General features: G+C 31.4%; 1 long non-coding RNA gene across 1 annotated transcript; it reads left to right on the top strand.

Moving 5' to 3' along the window:
* Window positions 1-397: 397 nt before the first annotated feature.
* Window positions 398-1,370, top strand: LOC138347799 (uncharacterized). The gene is made up of 3 exons (XR_011220351.1): window positions 398-697; window positions 788-843; window positions 924-1,370. It is a non-coding gene; the product is annotated as an uncharacterized lncRNA (long non-coding RNA).
* The last annotated feature ends 17,837 nt before the right edge of the window (window positions 1,371-19,207 follow it).

The following is a 19,207-nucleotide window of genomic DNA, read 5'->3' as shown; positions in this document are numbered from 1 at the left end:
ATGTGGTTATGTTGTCAATCTCAAGCAACTTTTTAATTTAATACTTAACAATTTTTTAAATGTCAAGAAACTTTTGTTTATTTAATAACAAAATAATATATATGTATATTTTCAAATGTAAAGCAAGTATACTTTATCTACAAGCAAATTTTTTTGCTTGTGGAAAATGAAAATTAAACCATAATTTTCTAGAACCATTCAATTCTTTTGAGGTCAACTTTAGTTTCATTTTTTTTTTAAAAAAATAAATATAAAAGATGCTAGCTTTTGATTTATAATTGAAAAATTTAGCTAACTAGTCAAAAAAATTAACTTATTTAGTGATAATATCCATAGATTAATAATATTAGTAAACATGTCAAAAATGTCATAATTTTAAAAATAAATAATTGTTCTGATATTATTAATATTTTTTCTCTCTCATTATTTACACTTTTTTTTCTCTCTCATATATTACACATTTTCCTTAAACTTATTAATTTCTCTCTCTTTTCTTAAGCTTATTAATTTCTTTCTCTTATTTTCTTCCTAATCAAATCCCCAGATTTCTCTCTCTTTTCTTATTCTTCTTTTCAATTTCTCTATCTAACATTCTTCCAATCAATTCCACAGATTTTCGATTCAATATATTAATATTTTCTATTATTCTCATTTAATTTCGTTGCAAAATTTGATATGAAGATTAACATTGATTTGGGTATTATTTTTTTTTTAGATTCCTTATTTATTTACTTACTGATTTTTTTAATTTTTTAAATTTTGTTGTTGTTCTTAAAACATTTTTTAGGATTTGAGACTACATAATTCTCTCTTCAATGGACGTTTTCAAGAGAGAAACTAGAGGTATTGGACAAAATAATCAAAGTTCTTCCGATTTTTTATCATTTAATTTTTTTTCACTCAAGAATTAAACAACAATATAGGTTTCGCTTCTAAATCTAAGGAGGATATACGACGGGGAAAAATGCCTGAATCTGTCGATGTGCAAAATCCCACACAAATTTTTTTCACTCAAGAATTAAACAACAATATAGATTTCGCTTCTAAATCTAAGGAGGATATACGACGGGGAAAAATGCCTGAATCTGTCGATGTGCAAAATCCCACACAAATTAATAACCATGAAGTTGAAGAAGACCAATTTGTTGGAGAAGAATTATTTTTTTTGCATGTTCTGTGTCTTGCATGTTTAATTTAATTTGTCTAGTAATTTTTAAGATTCAAAAAAATTCATGTTACAATGCGTTTGGAAGTATATATGGAATTTTTATTATGTTATAGTTAGTATTTATTTTTGTATTTTATATATTTATTGTATTTTGTGTTCTATTTTTTTTTTGTGTTAGTTATGTCAATGTAACACATTATATGAGTTTGATTGTGTATATTTCATAGTTTTGATGTTTTTTGTATTCATAAATTTGGAAGTCTATATTGAATTTTGTTGTTGTTTTAGTCAGTATGTATTTTTGTATTTCATTGTTTTATTGTATTTTGTATCCATAGATTTGGAATCGTATTTCATTTATTTAATTTAACTTGTATTCTGTTTTTTTCTGATAGTTATGTCAATGTACCACAGTTAGTATTTATTTTTGTATTTCATAGTTTTATTATTTTTTGTATTCATAAATTTGGAAGTATATATTGAATTTTAATACTGTTTTAGTCAGTATATATTTTTACAATTAATAGTTGTATTCATTCAAAAATTATGTTGCATTGTTTCTGAATTTGACATTTTTTTTAATTTGTATTTATTCTAAAGGTATGTCAACTAGTTATGTATTTTATTTAAGAATGAGTACACCAAATATTCAATTATTTCTTTTCAATTTTATATTTCATTCACTTTTTCATCATACTAATTTTTTGTATTTTATATATTATTATACAAAATTCAAAATAAAAACTAGAATAAATAGAAATACAAATAAAATACATATTGAAATGAATACATACAAGAATTTCGAAGAATAAAATAACTATATAGGGAAAAAAATATATAAAAATGCAAATACATTTCTTAAATGACTATATAGATAAATTTGGCATATTTATTGGAATGAATATAAATTATAAAAAAAACTATAATAAATATAAATAGAATATCTTTTGGAAGGAATATAATTTTAAAAAGGTAAAAATTTTGGAGAGAAAAAAAATTAAATTTTATTTGAAAATGTAACTGATGAGAAAATTAAGGATGCTTACCTTTTTTTGAAATATTCTCTCCCTTAATTTTATCCCTTTTGTTATTAAATAAATATATTCTTTAAATAAAAACAAATAATAAAAACATTAATAAGATACATAACAAACTAAAATATGACATTTTTACTAAATATTGAAAGTGTTGCTAATGAGCCTTTTTAAATGCTAAAATATTGACATTTTGAAAAATTTCCCTATTTAGTTCTTCGAGCTTTTGAAGAAAATATTTAAAATATTTTTAGTTTGGGCTTCTTGTTTATAATTGTAAATTATTAATAAAGTTTTAATTAGTATTTGTTTATAGTAAAAAGAAGATCAGCATGAAGATCATAACAATTAATTAGAAATTATTAAAAAATAATTTAATATATATATATATATATATATATTAAAGAATAATTAGTCGAAGTTAAATTAGCTTAGAAGGTTTAACCAAAAAAAAACATTGATTTTGTATTATAATTAGGAGAAAATCTAGGACCGCGTTTAGCTGTATATTATTAATGATTGGTCCAAAAAATTGACTTGTGAATATGGTTGGATAGGGAAGAATATTATACTAGTAGACGTGAATTTAAATTTAATCGAATATTAATATATAAGTATTTATAATTGTAATATTTAGATAAGTTTGTAAGTACCTTGATTAAATTTACGATTATATCTTTCATGCCTTCAAGTAGTAAATAATAGATATCATATAACTTTGTGTATCAATATTAGGACTGATAAATAAAATCACTTAATATTTTTTGTTTTTATAGAAATTTGAACGTAGAACTTCATAAATTTCAATATAAATATCAAACACCGATTAAAAAAAAAAAGGAGAAAGAAAGAAGGAAGAATATTGTGCCTATTATATTTTGGAGTGTGAACTCTTTAAAATTTTGTGTGTGAAAATAAAATATTTTCTCAGAAGTTTGTTGATTTCTTTGATTTGTATTTGGTGCTAATCTAATCATTGCAAAGTGATAATTATGTCATTATGACAACTGATTAATTATTATAAAACGTGTTCTGTTAAATAAATTTATAATATATGGTTTCCTAGCTAATTACTCTATCCTTATTGATCATATTAGTTATCACAATTTTTTAAAGAAATTATAAATTATTGACTTATCCTTGGTTCTCTTTAATAAACATTTAAACAATTATAATATTAGCTAATTGAAGTAATCACTTGCTTGAACTCTTTGAAACCGGATAGTATTAATATTGTTCGAATGATTGTTACATATTGTTTAATAATTTATTGTATTGTATTATACTGTATTATTTTAATGTATAATATTTGAATAGATTGTATCGATATATGTTGTTTCATAATTTGAGCAGTAAACCTACAAGAAAAGTAGCTTAAGAGGTAGAACTATCATTGAAAAGATAGGATAAAAGATGAGATATAATTATTACTAATAAATAAAGACAAAATAGAAGAAGATATTAAGATAATGACGCGATCACACCAAATCGATCGTTACATCGAATGAGTCTTTTTGTTGTCGCCTAATGATGATATAATAAAATTAAAATAACAATCAAAACAAAAATTGTCTTTAAATTAACAATACAATAAGATAGGACGAACAACAACCATCGAACACAAACATGTTAATCAATTTCATCTTGATTAAGTAACATGATAAGTATTTTTGAAAGAGGAAATAATCTCATCATATAATCATTTCAAATCTTTTATATAAAATCTTATAGAAATATATTACCAATCCAAAAAAGCAATATGTACAACCAGCTTTCAAATCAATATTTATTTTTTGTTTAATTGAATTTAATTGTCTTCATCAAATTGTGTATTCTAAATTCACTGATCGAAAATTCTTTGAATTTTTCAGTATTTTTTTTTATCAATCTTGAATTGATTCCAAGATGAAGGTGTAAATATAGAGAAAATATCAAATCTCAAAATATCAATTTCGATCCATTTTTATTCAACTCGTTTTCAACCTACCCCAATATGACCATCTCTTGAGCTCTTCATTTAATGATGGTTGATTCAATGGAATTAGTTGCTTTGACTTTGATTTATACATGTTCTTTGAACACACCGATTTTAAATTTTGAATTTCTCCGAACTTTCTGAACACATCGACTTTAAATCTTCAATTTCTGCGAACTCTCGACCAATCTTGAATTGATACTAAGAAGAATATCAAATCTTGCTATATCTATGCCAAAAGATAAGCATGATGATACATCTTCTAATAATATAGAATCTTGAACGTTGCTCTTTGATCATAGCATAACAAGAAGAAAATTTATGTTTTTTATCATCCAACTTTTGTCTATGATAATCTTTGTGCCTCCATGAAATTGGCCTTGTATTTTCTTCACATGAAAAATCATTTGATGAAACACATTGACCCATATCTAATTATATTTTTTCAAAATGAATTTAACTTTATCAAAACTTTTCTTGTACTATATGTCTCTTTCTCTTGAAGGAGAAATGTGAAGAAAAGCCAATATTGGCACTTTGGCCTACTTTTGAACCATCCTTTTAGGACTGTTTAAAGCTCTTTATTATCTATATCAATATTATATGTATGTTTAATTTGTTTTTTTCAACAATTATTAATTAACCAAACCTTTTTTTTTAATAAAAAATAGGAAATTTGCGCTTTTAGTCATTAATTGATATAATGTCTGAATTTTGATTTTGATCCTTGTGATATCTACTAGTCAAGCATACTTCAATTTGTTGAAATGTACATTTATGCAATTGCTTTATATTTAGGTAATGTAAAGTACTAAAGAGTAATTAGAATGTGATGTGAAAATTAACTCTTAAATTACCATGTGTGTTAATTCTAAAAATAATCAATTTTGATGTACACAAATTTGTTTTACAATTTTAATGGATTGGAAGTTAAAATATGTCAAGTAAGATATGATAAAAATAAGAGCAAAGTATACAGAAATAACATATTTTTAAGGCAAAATTACCATTTTTTTTTATAAGTTTATAATTATAGAAATCCCTCAAACTGATACAATAATATAAACGTTGATATATTAATTTGATGTGCGAGATACATTAATTGTTAAGTAAGATACATTACATTTTAGACATGATACACAATCTGATGTACATTTTATACATGATACATTAATCTGATGCGCAACATATATTAATTTGATGCGCAACATACATTAATTTAATGTGCTGATCCATTAATATAATGAGTGAAAATGAAAAATTTAAAAATTTATAAAACTAATAAGAGATAATGATAATAAGAGAACTTGAAGGTGAGATTTCTCTACATTTTTCTAAAAATAATCAAATATGATGTAGAACAAATTTGTTTTACAACTTTAATGGATAGAAAGTCAAATATGTTAAATTAGATATGATAAGGATCAAAATCAATATTTATGAACAAACAAGGGATCAAATGTGCAATATCTCTTTTAAATTTTTATGTATAGAATAATGTAAGTTAAGTTATCAATCTCAATCAATATTATCTAAATACAACGTACTTTTCACATAAAAACAATTAAAATCATAGTCTAATTAATTAAAAGTCATAAATATATTTAAGCCGTATTTATTTTTACATTTTATGGAGGTTTTAATATGAATGATTCAGATTTCACCTCATTAATATATATATATATATTTTAAAAAAAACATTTTAATCATAGGTTAAAATATATTTGAATTTTGAATCATCATATCTATAACAAATCTTAAATATCAAAATATGTGTTTATGAATAAATTAAGGATAAAAATATAATATAATATAATTATCCTTTTTAATTATTTTATGTAGAGAATAATATGGTTAAGTTGTCAATTTCAAGCAATTAAATATTATCTACAAAGCAACCTCTTGGCTTGAAATTGGGTTCAAAGAAGCACCGTACGTTTCTAACTCCGTAGGAATTAATTAAGAACAAATGCATGTTCCATGGCTTCAAATTTTTTTTTTTAAATTTTTTTCGAGATCGTAATGAAAAGCATATGATTTTTCATTTGAAATTAAAATTATTGAATTTGAATTTTATTATGAAAATAATTTTATTAGGAAACATTAAATCTTTAATGAGTATTTAAGTCTTAATGTGTTGTATACGATAATACACATTAATCTAGATTTTAATATAAGTATCAAATAAATCAAAGAGAAAATATTTCTTAAAATTAATATGGACCATTCAATTATTGGAGGTCAATGGTAGTTTGATATTGTAATAATAACAAAAAAGAGAAGAAATATAAAGTTTTGAAAAGTTCTTAGGTAGTATATATGTCATGTTTACATTTTCTAGGTTTTTTTTTTTTTTTGGTTTAAAGAAGAGTTTCCAAGAAAAATATTTAATTTATATTTTTAAAACTAATTTACTTTTAGACTTTTTATTTCATCCTTAAAGGAAGATTTTAGCTTGAGAAAAATTATGGCATACTACTAGTTTTGAAAATGTTACTTTCTAAGTTAAATGTTACGTTTAGTCAAATTACGTTATACAAATTAAAATAAAGTCAATATCATAACTTGATAAATACTTATTTACGATTTTTTTAAAAATCATGATTATACAAATTAAAATAAAGTCAATATCATAACTTGATAAATACTTATTTACGATTTTTTAAAAAATTATGATAACATTTTATGGTGAAGTATAAAAATGAAATGAGCGTAAACAATATTTTGTCCATATGCTTGTTATTTTTAAAAAAATTAAATTTAAATAACATTCTTGATTAATATTTCTTCTAAATGGTGTATAAAAGATAAATATAACAACATTATGCTATTTACTGGTGATTGATCCAATAGAAAAAATAATAATCATTTACCGAAAGTGAGACATGAAAAACAGCATAATTAATAATAATAATGATAATGATAAATAAATATATATATATATATATATATATATATATATATATATATAAAAGGAAAGGTTTGTTAATTCTAAGGAATTTAAGAGCATAAGTGAGCCAAAAAGGTAGATTAAGAAGTATTTTTAGCTCGATAAATAAATGAAGGATACTTTTAAGCCTTTACAAATAGTCGAAGGATACTTTGACTCTTTTATTTCTTTTTTTTTTTTAGGAAAACTAAAGATTTAATTAAAACTTAGCCTTGTTACGGAGTTGAATTCTTAGGCATATCAATGAAATTTTGCACAATTCGTGCATCCTCCATTGTTCCAGAAAGAATTCAACATTGACATATTTCTTTGTTCAACAATAATTTCTTTATTGTAAATTTAAAAAGCGTAATGAAAATTGAAAAAAATAACTTTTTTACTATAAATATAAATTTAAAAAGTGTAATGAAAATCGAAAAAAGAAAGGCGGCAAAACCAAGTGAAAGATAGTTTCTAATTAGAAATATCCCAATAAATATGATTTGTTATATTAGACCCATTGCTTAGCTAGTATGGTAATATTTATTTATATTAACAAATGTTAGTCATGTTAAAAACATGTCATCTCCACGTTTTTTAATACATTATAGTACATCTTATTATATAAAAATTATTTATTTATACAAAAATTTAAATAATTATTTAAATTTTAAAATATTTCAACTTTTAAATTTAAATGAAAAACGTGAAAACTTTAGAAAAAAAGATTTACTACGCTCTTAGTTTCACCATACAAAAACAATGTAGATTTTCTTATTAATTCAAAAGCTGGTTGGATAATGCTACAAAACAAAAAACTAAGTTTCTTTTAGGGTTTAACAAAAATATAAAAATATAAATTTCAACTCCTCGTCATTTAATTCTAAAATTTATTATTAATTTTTGTACACATGCGTCGAATATTAATTAAATAATGAGGAACTTTCGCATATAGCCACTCAAAAATAGCCTAATTACTCCACATAGCTATAGTTCGATAATTTACAATTTGTAGCTACATGTTGTAGGGAGGAAAGTGAGGAGAGAGGCGAGCGAGAGAGGGAAGAGAGAGGAGAGAGGTGAATTTTTTTATATATCGGCTAGATAATTGTATATTATCACATGTATTTGTATATATGACCAACGAGATTGGAGAGTGAGGGAGGTGCGGGCAAGATTGGGAGAGGGAGGAGAGAGGCGAGCGAGATTGGGAGAGATAGGAGAGAGGCGAGCCAGAGATGGAAGAGAGTGGGAGAGAAATGAATTGTATATGTATATCGATTAGATAATTGTATATTACATATGCAGGTGTATATATGACAAGCAATATTGGGAGAGGGAGGAAAGAGGCAAGCGAGATTGAGAGAGGAAAGAGAGAGGCGAGTGAGAGAGGGCAATAATTTGTATTCTTCATATCTCATTTTTATAGTTGACTGCTATGTTTGTATAATTCATGTGTTTTTGTATAATTGAGTAATATAAAATGTGGAATTATACAAATATGATAAATCTCCAAATAACAAATCAATATAAACATAAACATATGAACTTTAAGTAGTTATACAAAATATATTATACAAATTAATTATATAGATTATATTATACAAAATCTAAAAAATACACATTTATACAAACTTTAAAAAGTTATATACAAAAAGATTGAATGTATATGATGACAAAATTGAAAACTAAAGGAAATCATCGTCATATACAATAATACAAATATAAATCATCATATACAAATACAAATCAAAAGAAAAATTACTAGTTGCGAATTATACAAATGTGGCGAATTATATAACTGCGGTTAATTATATAACTTGAAGCCAGACTACATAATTAATGGTTAATGTTAATCGCGAGTAATTATTATAATAAACTATAGCTGTAATGAGTAACTAAATAATATAAATATACCTATCAACGTAATATCTCTCAAATAAAATAGTTTATAAATTTTTTCTATAGCAGTTGTGTTTCATTATAAGTTGAGTGAGATTCAAGTTCAACTATCACACGATTAATTAGAATCTCTTTAATCGAATTTTCATTTATAATTTTTAACTTATGATTTTGTAGTTTTTTTTCGTACTTTACCTTAAAATTAAGTGTCAGTAAACATTTTTTTATTTACTCTAACACTCTCAAAGGGTTTAAAAATTAATTTAGTTTATAAATATTTAAAATAAGTTAATCCAAACAGAGAAGTATCTAAAATTTTGAGATGATGAGTACATTATTACGTAAATATGAATTTAAGATATAAATTTAATTTATTTAACATTTAGGTTTTTATCACTGAAGATAATAAAATTTTTAAAATTATAGATTCAAATATTTTTTATCTATCCAAACCACTTATAGAAGGTTATCCAATTTGATTCTTAAAAGGTTGGGAGTTTTTAGAGGGAGATGAAAAGATTTAAGGTTAAATACATGACGGTAAATTATTTAGGGAAAAAGTCTGAAATATATTTGAAATTGCTGTAACAATATCAAACTTAGGAACGAACCTTTACCCCCTGCACTATTTAATAGTATATTTTAAAGGTATATATTTATATATATGCCACATGGACATAAAAATATTGCATAATAATAAATAGTAATGTGTTTACGAGGGCAAATATATACCTTTAAAATACACTACTAAATAGTGCATGGAGTAAAAGATCCTTGATAAAGTTTGATATTGTAACATCAAATTTCGATCAAAGTTAAAATATTTTTCAGATCTTTTTCCAACTTTTTTGATTCTATATGCAATAGTAGATTACTTATTATTTTTATCAAGTTATTAGAAAATGATTATTACTAAAAAAAATTGTAATTATTTGATAATTATCGATTAGGAAAATTATTTGATGCTTTGTACTGATTTATGATTTACATAACCTATTTTTCACGGTTTTAGCAATATCAATAACATGATTGAATACAATTTCAACGATTCTAAAACAATGTAATATGCTTGCAAAATTATCAATTTATCAAATATGAGATTTTTGGTGGTTTTCAAAAAATCGTGGTATCACGCTAGTGACAGAGTAAATATGTCGATACTGAAAACAATTGTAAGTATTTGGTTTATGTTATTATGACGATTATTAACGGTTATGAACGATAAAATAGTCCTTGCAATAACACGTGTAAATTTAATTTTTCATCCAAAGACAAATTCACAACATTAAGACGTGCCTTCTTCTCGTATACAAATACATATGCCTCTTCATTTCAATGTGACTCCTAAATTCAAAATGAACAGGCAATTGAAACCCACAAGGTACATCTCTATCGAGAGCTCGCGAATGATCCTGTAAATGCAAGAGAAACACTTCTAGCACTAAACTGGAGAAAATGTTATTGTGTGAATGAAAATTCAACTTCACTTGTTCATCGATCATGGACAATTACGAAAAAAGGCATAAACATTTAGTGGTTGATTAAATTTAATAAATGGATATCAAAATAAGACGCACAATAAAGGTGAACCCTCATGCGTGTTTTGTACAATTTGAAAAAAAGTAAAACATTTGAGAAACTCTATTTGGTAAAATTTATAAGGTGACTTTGTTGTCCTCGAATTCCAAGATATTACGGAAGAATTTCCTACAATTCTTGCATCTTTCCTTGTTCCAAAGAAAATTCAACATAAAGACTGGACATTTTTTTTTAAACCCAACTTATTCTTTAACTTATTCTTTAACTATAAATTTAAAAGAAGGTGAAGTTAAGTCATTATAGTATCTAATTCTAATTATTTAGAAAAGAATCACCCTAACATGTTTTTTTATATTAGAACCATTGCTTAGCAATTCACTTTTGTTATACCCATAACACTAGATGGTAGTATTTATTTATATTGATAATTGTGAGTTTGATGTTACTTACATGTTTTCTAATTCATTATCTTAGATCTTGTTATATAAAAATATATTACTTCTATATAAATTTAAATAATTTAATTTAAAATTTTAAAATATTTCAAACAACTACATTTAAACGAAAAACTTGAAACATTTAGAAAGAGATTTACTAAAACTTGGAACATTTGAGTTTTCTTATTTTAAATTCAAAAGCTGGTTGGATAATGGAACAAAACAAAAAAAAAATTCTATTAGTTTAAAACAAAAATAAAAATATAATTTCAATTCCACTATGTTAATTTTTTAAATATTGATTATTTCATATTTACATCTGAAAGTATGTGAAATAAAATGTAATCTTCTTGTCATTATTAGCTTGCTTTATACTAATAGGATTAACTATAATTAATAATAATTATGTGACTCATGTGTAATTACTTATTCATGTTTTCTATCAATATATTGGATGTACACCTCTTTATCAATAACACTCATTAATTATATCATGGTATCAGAGCAAGGGTTAAACTCTTCCGAAACCTAAAAAAAAAAAACCCCTAAACCTTCTTCTTCTTCGTCCTTCTGTCGATCAAAACAAAAATTTCCGTCTGCTTCCCCTCGTCAACAATGGCAGCTGATCCCCTTGCCACTCTTCCCTCCAGTGTGAAATTGCTTCTTCGCAATCTTTACGATCTCATTCCAGAAAAATTAACCGATCATAATTATCCAGCTTGATCGAATAACGTCAAGACGACGCTTTCCGCAAATCTTCTTCTTAGTTGGGTCGATGGTATCGAAACAGTGCCGCAAATCAATGTCACCGTCACGGACAAAGATGGTACGACCTCGACGGAACCAAATCCTGCCCATATGTCGTGGGCTCTTATCAATGCTCAAATTCATACCTGCCTTCTCGCTATGATTAGCCGCAAATTCAGAAGTATGCTCGTGGTTTTACTACTTCTGGGGCTCTCTGGAATGCTCTTGCTACCCGCTTTAACTCCTTATCAACAACCCATGTTTTTCAGATGCGTGACCGTCTTCACACCTGTTTTATCAAAAAATTGATTTCGAAAAGAGTTCGTTTTATTTTTGGGTATTTTCGACTTTTAGGAGTCGCCACTTAATTTTTTAAGAAAAATCAAGAAAACTTATTTCCAAAACAACTTAAACAGAAAAATTTGTTTTGAAAATATTTTAGAGGGTTCGGGATTCCTATTAGTGTCTTAGGAAGGTGTTTAAGGTAGCTAAGACACTCGGTTAAATACGGTTTTCCGGCGATTAACTTATTTGACTATTTTATTAACTTTTGAAATTTTGAAGTTGAACTTGTTAAATTTTTTTTTTACTTAGGCAAACTTTGAAAAATTTTAAAATATTTATCTTTTGAGATTCCGTCTTAGTTAAAATTTTAAAACCTTAACTCTCTAAGCAGACTTGCGAATTTGAAATTTATTGTTTTTAAGATTCAGTTTTAACTTTTTAAGTTCGATAAAATGAATGGTGTTCAGCGGGGTTTGGAGTAATTCTAATCCTAAAACTAACGAAATTCAAACAAACAAGTAGTAAAACGAGATAAGGAGAGAGAGGGAGAGAAAGAGAGAGAGAGAGAGAGAGAGATTTTGGGTCCAAACTCGGGCTCTGTTCGCCTTGATCGAGTTTTGGACCCACCTGTTTTCGGGTTTTTAATCCGTTTTCTTTCGTACCTGTCCTAGTCTAAGCATACATAAATAAAATACGAGAAATAAAAGACGACAAGGGCTTATGCCCTTTACAAACAAATACAAAATAAAAAATAAAATGCAAGAAGAATCTCCTAGTCCATCGTCTTCAATTTCCAATGACACTTGTCTTCTGCGTCTGCTCGTTTTGACGGATTGACTCGATAAAAATTCCGAGTCTTCATGACTCTCCAGAAATGCGAGGAGTAGAGTGGAGTCCCAAAGTGGACTCGCGAGGAATTTTCACGTGCAAAAAAAAAGAAGAAGAAATTTTAGCACAGAATCTACTTGAAGTAAGAAACAAGATGGATAGAACACTTGATTTCATCTTAGACAAAACACATTTTCGAAGAACAATGTTCCAAAGAATACCAATTCACACCAAATAGCAGGTCGGTTGAACACTTTATCCATTTATATGCATGATACAGTGAATTTGCAGCCAATGGAAGTCGAAATCCTCCATGGAAAAGGATTTCAAGCTTCGTGACTGAATAATTTGAGGTTCATGAAGTATGTATTATAATTCTTCCCTTACTTAGTCACTCAGCCATCTAGTCATAAATAATCAGGAATTGTGGAAAAGGAATACCTACACAAAAGTTTCTAAATATAAAGAGAAACAAAGACACAAGAAACAGAGGTATACTAGAGGTCTTCACAGCCAAGGATTCTAAATGGCAGAGCCAAAACAATCAATATTTTTGAACTGTGGAGAAAAACGAACCCAACTATGCATGTTCGTTTTCGATTGTTTTTCAGATTCTTGACCATAACGAAACAGAAGATCAGCAAGGTGATGAACAACACCACGTTATCGAGCTATAGGTCTTCAGAGACGCAACAAAACAGGACCAATACGATAAAATATATGACAGGGGGTACCGTGACGAAACAAGAAAATAGGTAGCAACACAAACAAACAAATGTAACGAAACGCCACAAAATGCGACATGATTTGAATGAAAACGAAGCCAACAAATGTAATCTTCCATATTCAACTGCGAACGAAACAAGTATTCGACACTCAAATATGCCGACACATTTTTTTTATTCCAAAACAAACGGGAGGCATCCTAATTCCTAATTAATGGATAACCAACATATTCGTTCAAAACGACTAGCTAGAAAACAGATGTGTTGTATACGCAATTTAAACACACCACAAATTACAGCAAGCATACCCAGCAACGTCAGTCCCAAGAGATAAGACTTGAACAAGGAAGAAGAGCCAAAACGAGAACAACTTCAGGGAGTAGGGAGCAAAGGGAGAAACCTAGACTGCCTATTAACGACATTTCGGACAAGGTCTATACAAAATTTTACATCTCCGCCCCCCCAAACTGAAACGCATCGACTCGAAACTCACAGCGAATGCTAACAATGAACTTCAGAGGAGAAGCAAGAAACGACGATAAGCCTCTGAAGACATATACCTTCATACCAGAATGCTATCAAATGAACGGCGAGTAACAGCCGGCTCAGCATAGGTACGAAAAGAGGAAAGCAAAGCTTGAAGAAACAAGCGAAAACATGAATACGCACAACTCAACACAACAACAAAGAAAGAAGCAGAACACTTGCTAGAAACATACTAGGACAGGCCATATATTCAATCATTCGAATGTTCCAACACGCTTGACACACAAAAACAAAAACGAAAGCAGCGGACTAGCATACTACATGAGCAACATCACAACCAGCAGTAGACACACACTGAAGCAACTGAATAAATATACTTAAACCAAGAATAAACGCAAAACTTCCATATAAGAAGAAGCAACAAATTTCAGAAAAAGTTAATCAAAACTTCTTCAACAGCAACGGCATAAAATGAACCAGAACAAACCCAACAAAGCAATGAGCGATAGAGAGGACCACTTCGAGATGAAAGAAGACGAGAAGATAGTATGGAGTGGAGGGATTACCTCTTCGAAAGCAGCGAACGGGGGACGACGAGCAGGAATGAGAGCTTTCCACGACGAGGTAAGCGCCGACGACTATCCACAATCGAAGACGAGATGAACACCAGCGACAACGGACTGGACTGCTAGTCGGATGTTCTTGAATATAAGAATCGCCTATATTCGATACGTGTCCTTGTCTTCGACAAAGATTTCTAAAGAGAAACGGGAAAGAGCCGGAATATTTTCAAGATTTTTCTCAACAAAAATCTTCCCAAAAAATGTCCAACCCCCTTTCTGAAGAAGAAAAGGGGTTTTTATAGAGGAGAACAGAATTAGGGTTTCGGATTTTGGGCGGGATCGACGATGGCCCATTTCGAAATTTGAAATCTCAAACATTATCCAACAGAAATGGATATTCCTCGATTCCTGGATCTTTGAACGGCTCTGAGGCGACGTGGAGGGTCGAGATTAAACTCTCGTCCTTGGCAAACGACGAGGCACGATCCTACGTCGCCAAGGACGAGCTTGCATCGCCTAGCGTGCTGCAGGGATGTACGACGAGGACAGGGTCGCAGCACTGTTGCAAGGCTGTTGTGGTACTCTGCTCACGCGCAAATGGAGAGAGGAGGAGAGAGGGAGAGGGCGTGAAGGAGACGCGCGGCGTGAGAAGACGCGGGGGATGATTTCCATTTCGGGTGTATTTGGCTTTTCTGCATTTCTGAGGAGCTTCTGTTCTTTTATGGAAATGTTGGGGGAAGAAGGAAGGGGGAGGCGGGTTTGGATCGGGGCCGGGTCGAATGGGTTGGGTCGGGGGTTAACTTGGGCTGGGAGTGGGTTTTTTTAAGTTAAGGTGGGCTTGGGGTTATTGCTGGGTTGGGTATTATTAAGTTAGTGGGTTGGGGTTGAAATGGGTCGGACGGAGGGAGGGGGGGGAGGTAATTGGTGTGGGCTGGATAAGAGTCCCGAAGCGACCATACCCCTCATTTCGACGATTTTCGTGTGCTATAGCACACCATTTTTTTGGTGATCCGGATTTCGATGTCAAAAATGCCAAATTTTTTCGTGGATGTCCGTCAAGACCTTTTCTATGCATACGGTTGGCAATCATGGCTTGTCCGACCCATTTGAAAGGTCAAACGAGCCTCGAAGCGAGCATACCCCTCATTTCGATGATTTTCGTGTGGTATAGCACACCATTTTTTGGGTGATCCAGATTTCGACGTAAAAAATGCCAAATTTTTTCGTGGACGTCCGTCAAGACCTTATCTATGCATACGGTTGGCCATCACGGCTTGTCCGACCCATTTGGAAGGTCAAACAAGCCCCGAAGCGAGCATACCCCTCATTTCGACGATTTTTGTGTGCTATAGCACACCATTTTTTGGGTGATCCGGATTTCGATGTCAAAAATGCCAAATTTTTTCGTGGATGTCTGTCAAGACCTTGTCTATGCATACGGTTGGCCATCACGGCTTGTCCGACCCATCTGGGAGGTCAAACGAGCCCCAAACCGAGCATACCCTTCATTTTAACGATTTTCGTGTGCTATAGCACATCATTTTTTGGGTGATCCGAATTTTGACGTCAAAAATGCCAAATAATTTCGTGGACGTCCGTCAAGACCTTGTCTATGCATACGATTGGCCATCACGGCTTGTCCTACTCATTTGGAAGGTCAAACGAGCCCGGAAGCGAGCATACCCCTCATTTCGATGATTTTCATGTGCTATAGCACACCATTTTTTGGGTGATCCAGATTCCGAGGTGAAAAATGCCAAATTTTTTCGTGGATGTTCGTCAAGACCTTGTCTATGCATACGGTTGCCATCACGGCTTATCCGACCCATTTGGAAGGTCAAACAAGCCCCGAAGCGAGCATACCCATCATTTAGACGATTTTCGTGTTCTATAGCACACCATTTTTTGGGTGATTCGGATTCCGACGTCAAAAATGCCAAATTGTTTCGTGGAACGTCCGTCAAGACCTTGTATATGCATACGGTTGGCCATCACGGCTTGTACGACCCATTTGGGAGGTCAAACGAGCCCCGAAGCGAGCATACCCCTCATTTCAACGATTTTTGTGTGCTATAGCACACCATTTTTTGGATGATCCAGATTCCGACGTCAAAAATGCCAAATTTTTTCGTGGACGCCCGCCAAGACCTTGTGTATGCACATGGTTGGCCATCACGGCTTGTCCGACCCATTTGGGAGGTTAAACGAGCCCCGAAGCGAGCATACCCCTCATTTTGATGATTTTCGTGTGCTATAGCACACCATTTTTTGGGTCATCCGAATTCCGACGTCAAAAATGCCAAATTTTTTCGTAAACGTCCGTCAAGAACTTGTCTATGCATACGGTTGGCCATCACGGCTTGTCCGACCTATTTGGGAGGTCAAACGAGCCCCGAAGCGAGCATACCCCTCATTTCGACTATTTTCGTGTGCTATAGCACACCATTTTTTGGGTGATCCGGATTCCGATGTCAAAAATGCCAAATTTTTTCGTGGACGTCCGTCAAGACCTTGTCTATGCATACGGTTGGCCATCACGGCTTGTCCGACCCATTTGGAAGGTCAAACAAGCCCCGAAGCGAGCATACCTCTCATTTCGACGATTTTCGTGTGCTATAGCACACCATTTTTTGGGTGATCCGGATTCCGACGTCAAAAATGCCAAATTTTTTCGTGGACGTCTGTCAAGACCTTGTCTATGCATACGGTTGGCCATCACTGCTTGTCCGACCCATTTGGGAGGTCAAACAAACCCCGAAGTGAGCATACCCCTCATTGGACGATTTTCGTGTGCTATAGCACACCATTTTTTGGGTGATACGGATTGCGACGTCAAAAATGCCAAATTTTTTCGTGGACGTCCGTCAAGACCTTGTCTATGCATACGGTTGGCCATCACGGCTTGTCCGACCTATTTGGGAGGTAAAACGAGCCCCGAAGCGAGCATACCCCTCATTTCGATGATTTTCGTGTGCTATAGCACACCATTTTTTGGGTGATCCGGATTCCGACGTCAAAAATGCCAAATTTTTTCGTGGACGTCCATCAAGACCTTGTCTATGCATACGGTTGGCCATCACGGCTTGTCCGACCCATTTGGGAGGTCAAACAAGCCCCGAAGCGAGCATACACCTTGTTTCGACGATTTTCGTGTGCTATAGCACACCATTTTTTGGGTGATCCGATTCCGACGTCAAAAATACCAAATTTTTTCGTGGACGTCCGTCAAGACCTTTTCTATGCATACGGTTGGCCATCACGGCTTTTCCGACCCATTTGGGAGGTCAAAGGAGCCCCGAAGCTAGCATACCCTTTATTTCGACGATTTTCGTGTGCTATAGCACACTATTTTTTTGGTGATCCGGATTCCGACATCAAAAATGCCAAATTTTTTCGTGGACGTCCTTCAAGACCTTATCTTTGCATATGGTTGGCCATCACGGCTTGTCCGACCCATTTGGAAGGTCAAACGAGCCCCGAAGCGAGCATACCCCTCATTTCGACGATTTTCGTATGCTATAGCACACCATTTTTTGGGTCATCCGGATTCCGACGTCAAAAATGCCAAATTTTTTCGTAAACATCCGTCAAGAACTTGTCTATGCATACGGTTGGCCATCACGGCTTGTCCGACCCATTTGGGAGGTTAAACGAGCCCCGAAGCGAGCATACCCCTCATTTCGACGATTTTCGTGTGCTATAGCACACCATTTTTTGGGTCATCCGGATTCCGACGTCAAAAATGCCAAATTTTTTCGTGGAAGTCCGTCAAGACCTTGTCTATGCATATGGTTGGCCATCACGGCTTGTCCGACCCATTTGGGAGGTCAAACAAGCCCCGAAGCGAGCATACCCCTCATTGGACGATTTTCGTGTGCTATAGCACACCATTTTTTGGGTGATCCGGATTCCGACGTCAAAAATGCCAATTTTTTCGTGGACGTCCGTCAAGACCTTGTATATGCATACGGTTGTCCATCACGGCTTGTCCGACCCATTTGGGAGGTTAAACGAGCTCCGAAGCGAGCATACCCCTCATTTCGATGATTTTCGTGTGCTATAGCACACCATTTTTTGGGTGATCCGGATTCTGACGTCAAAAATGCCAAATTTTTTCGTGGACGTCCGTCAAGACATTGTCTATGCATGCGGTTGGCCATCACGGCTTGTCTGATCCATTTGGAAGGTCAAACGAGCCCCGAAGCGAGCATACCCCTCATTTCGACGATTTTCGTGCCCGTCAATCTTAATTTTTTTCTTGAAAATATTAGCTTAGTACACTTAATTGTTTTATTTGATAGTTTTTTTTAAAAAAAAAGTTAAGAACTTTGTTATTTTTATTAGCTATTATTATAATGAGTATACAATTTAAATAAATATCAACCATAAATTATTATACACTACACGTAACATAAATCTATAATGTCATTGGACATTACTCAACCTAATTATACTTGACTAGATCTTTGTCCGACGATTACATACCTCTAAGATGGAAAAAAAACAAGAAGTTGGAACTTGCTCAATTTTGTATAATAAAGATAATAACTTGTTAGGTCATAGACATATAAAAAGGAAAGCTCAAATAT

The sequence above is a fragment of the Solanum lycopersicum genome, chromosome 3, assembly GCF_036512215.1.
Source record: "Solanum lycopersicum chromosome 3, SLM_r2.1".
In the NCBI taxonomy this organism is placed as follows: Eukaryota; Viridiplantae; Streptophyta; class Magnoliopsida; order Solanales; family Solanaceae; genus Solanum; species Solanum lycopersicum.
This window is presented reverse-complemented; position numbering and strand designations above follow the sequence as displayed.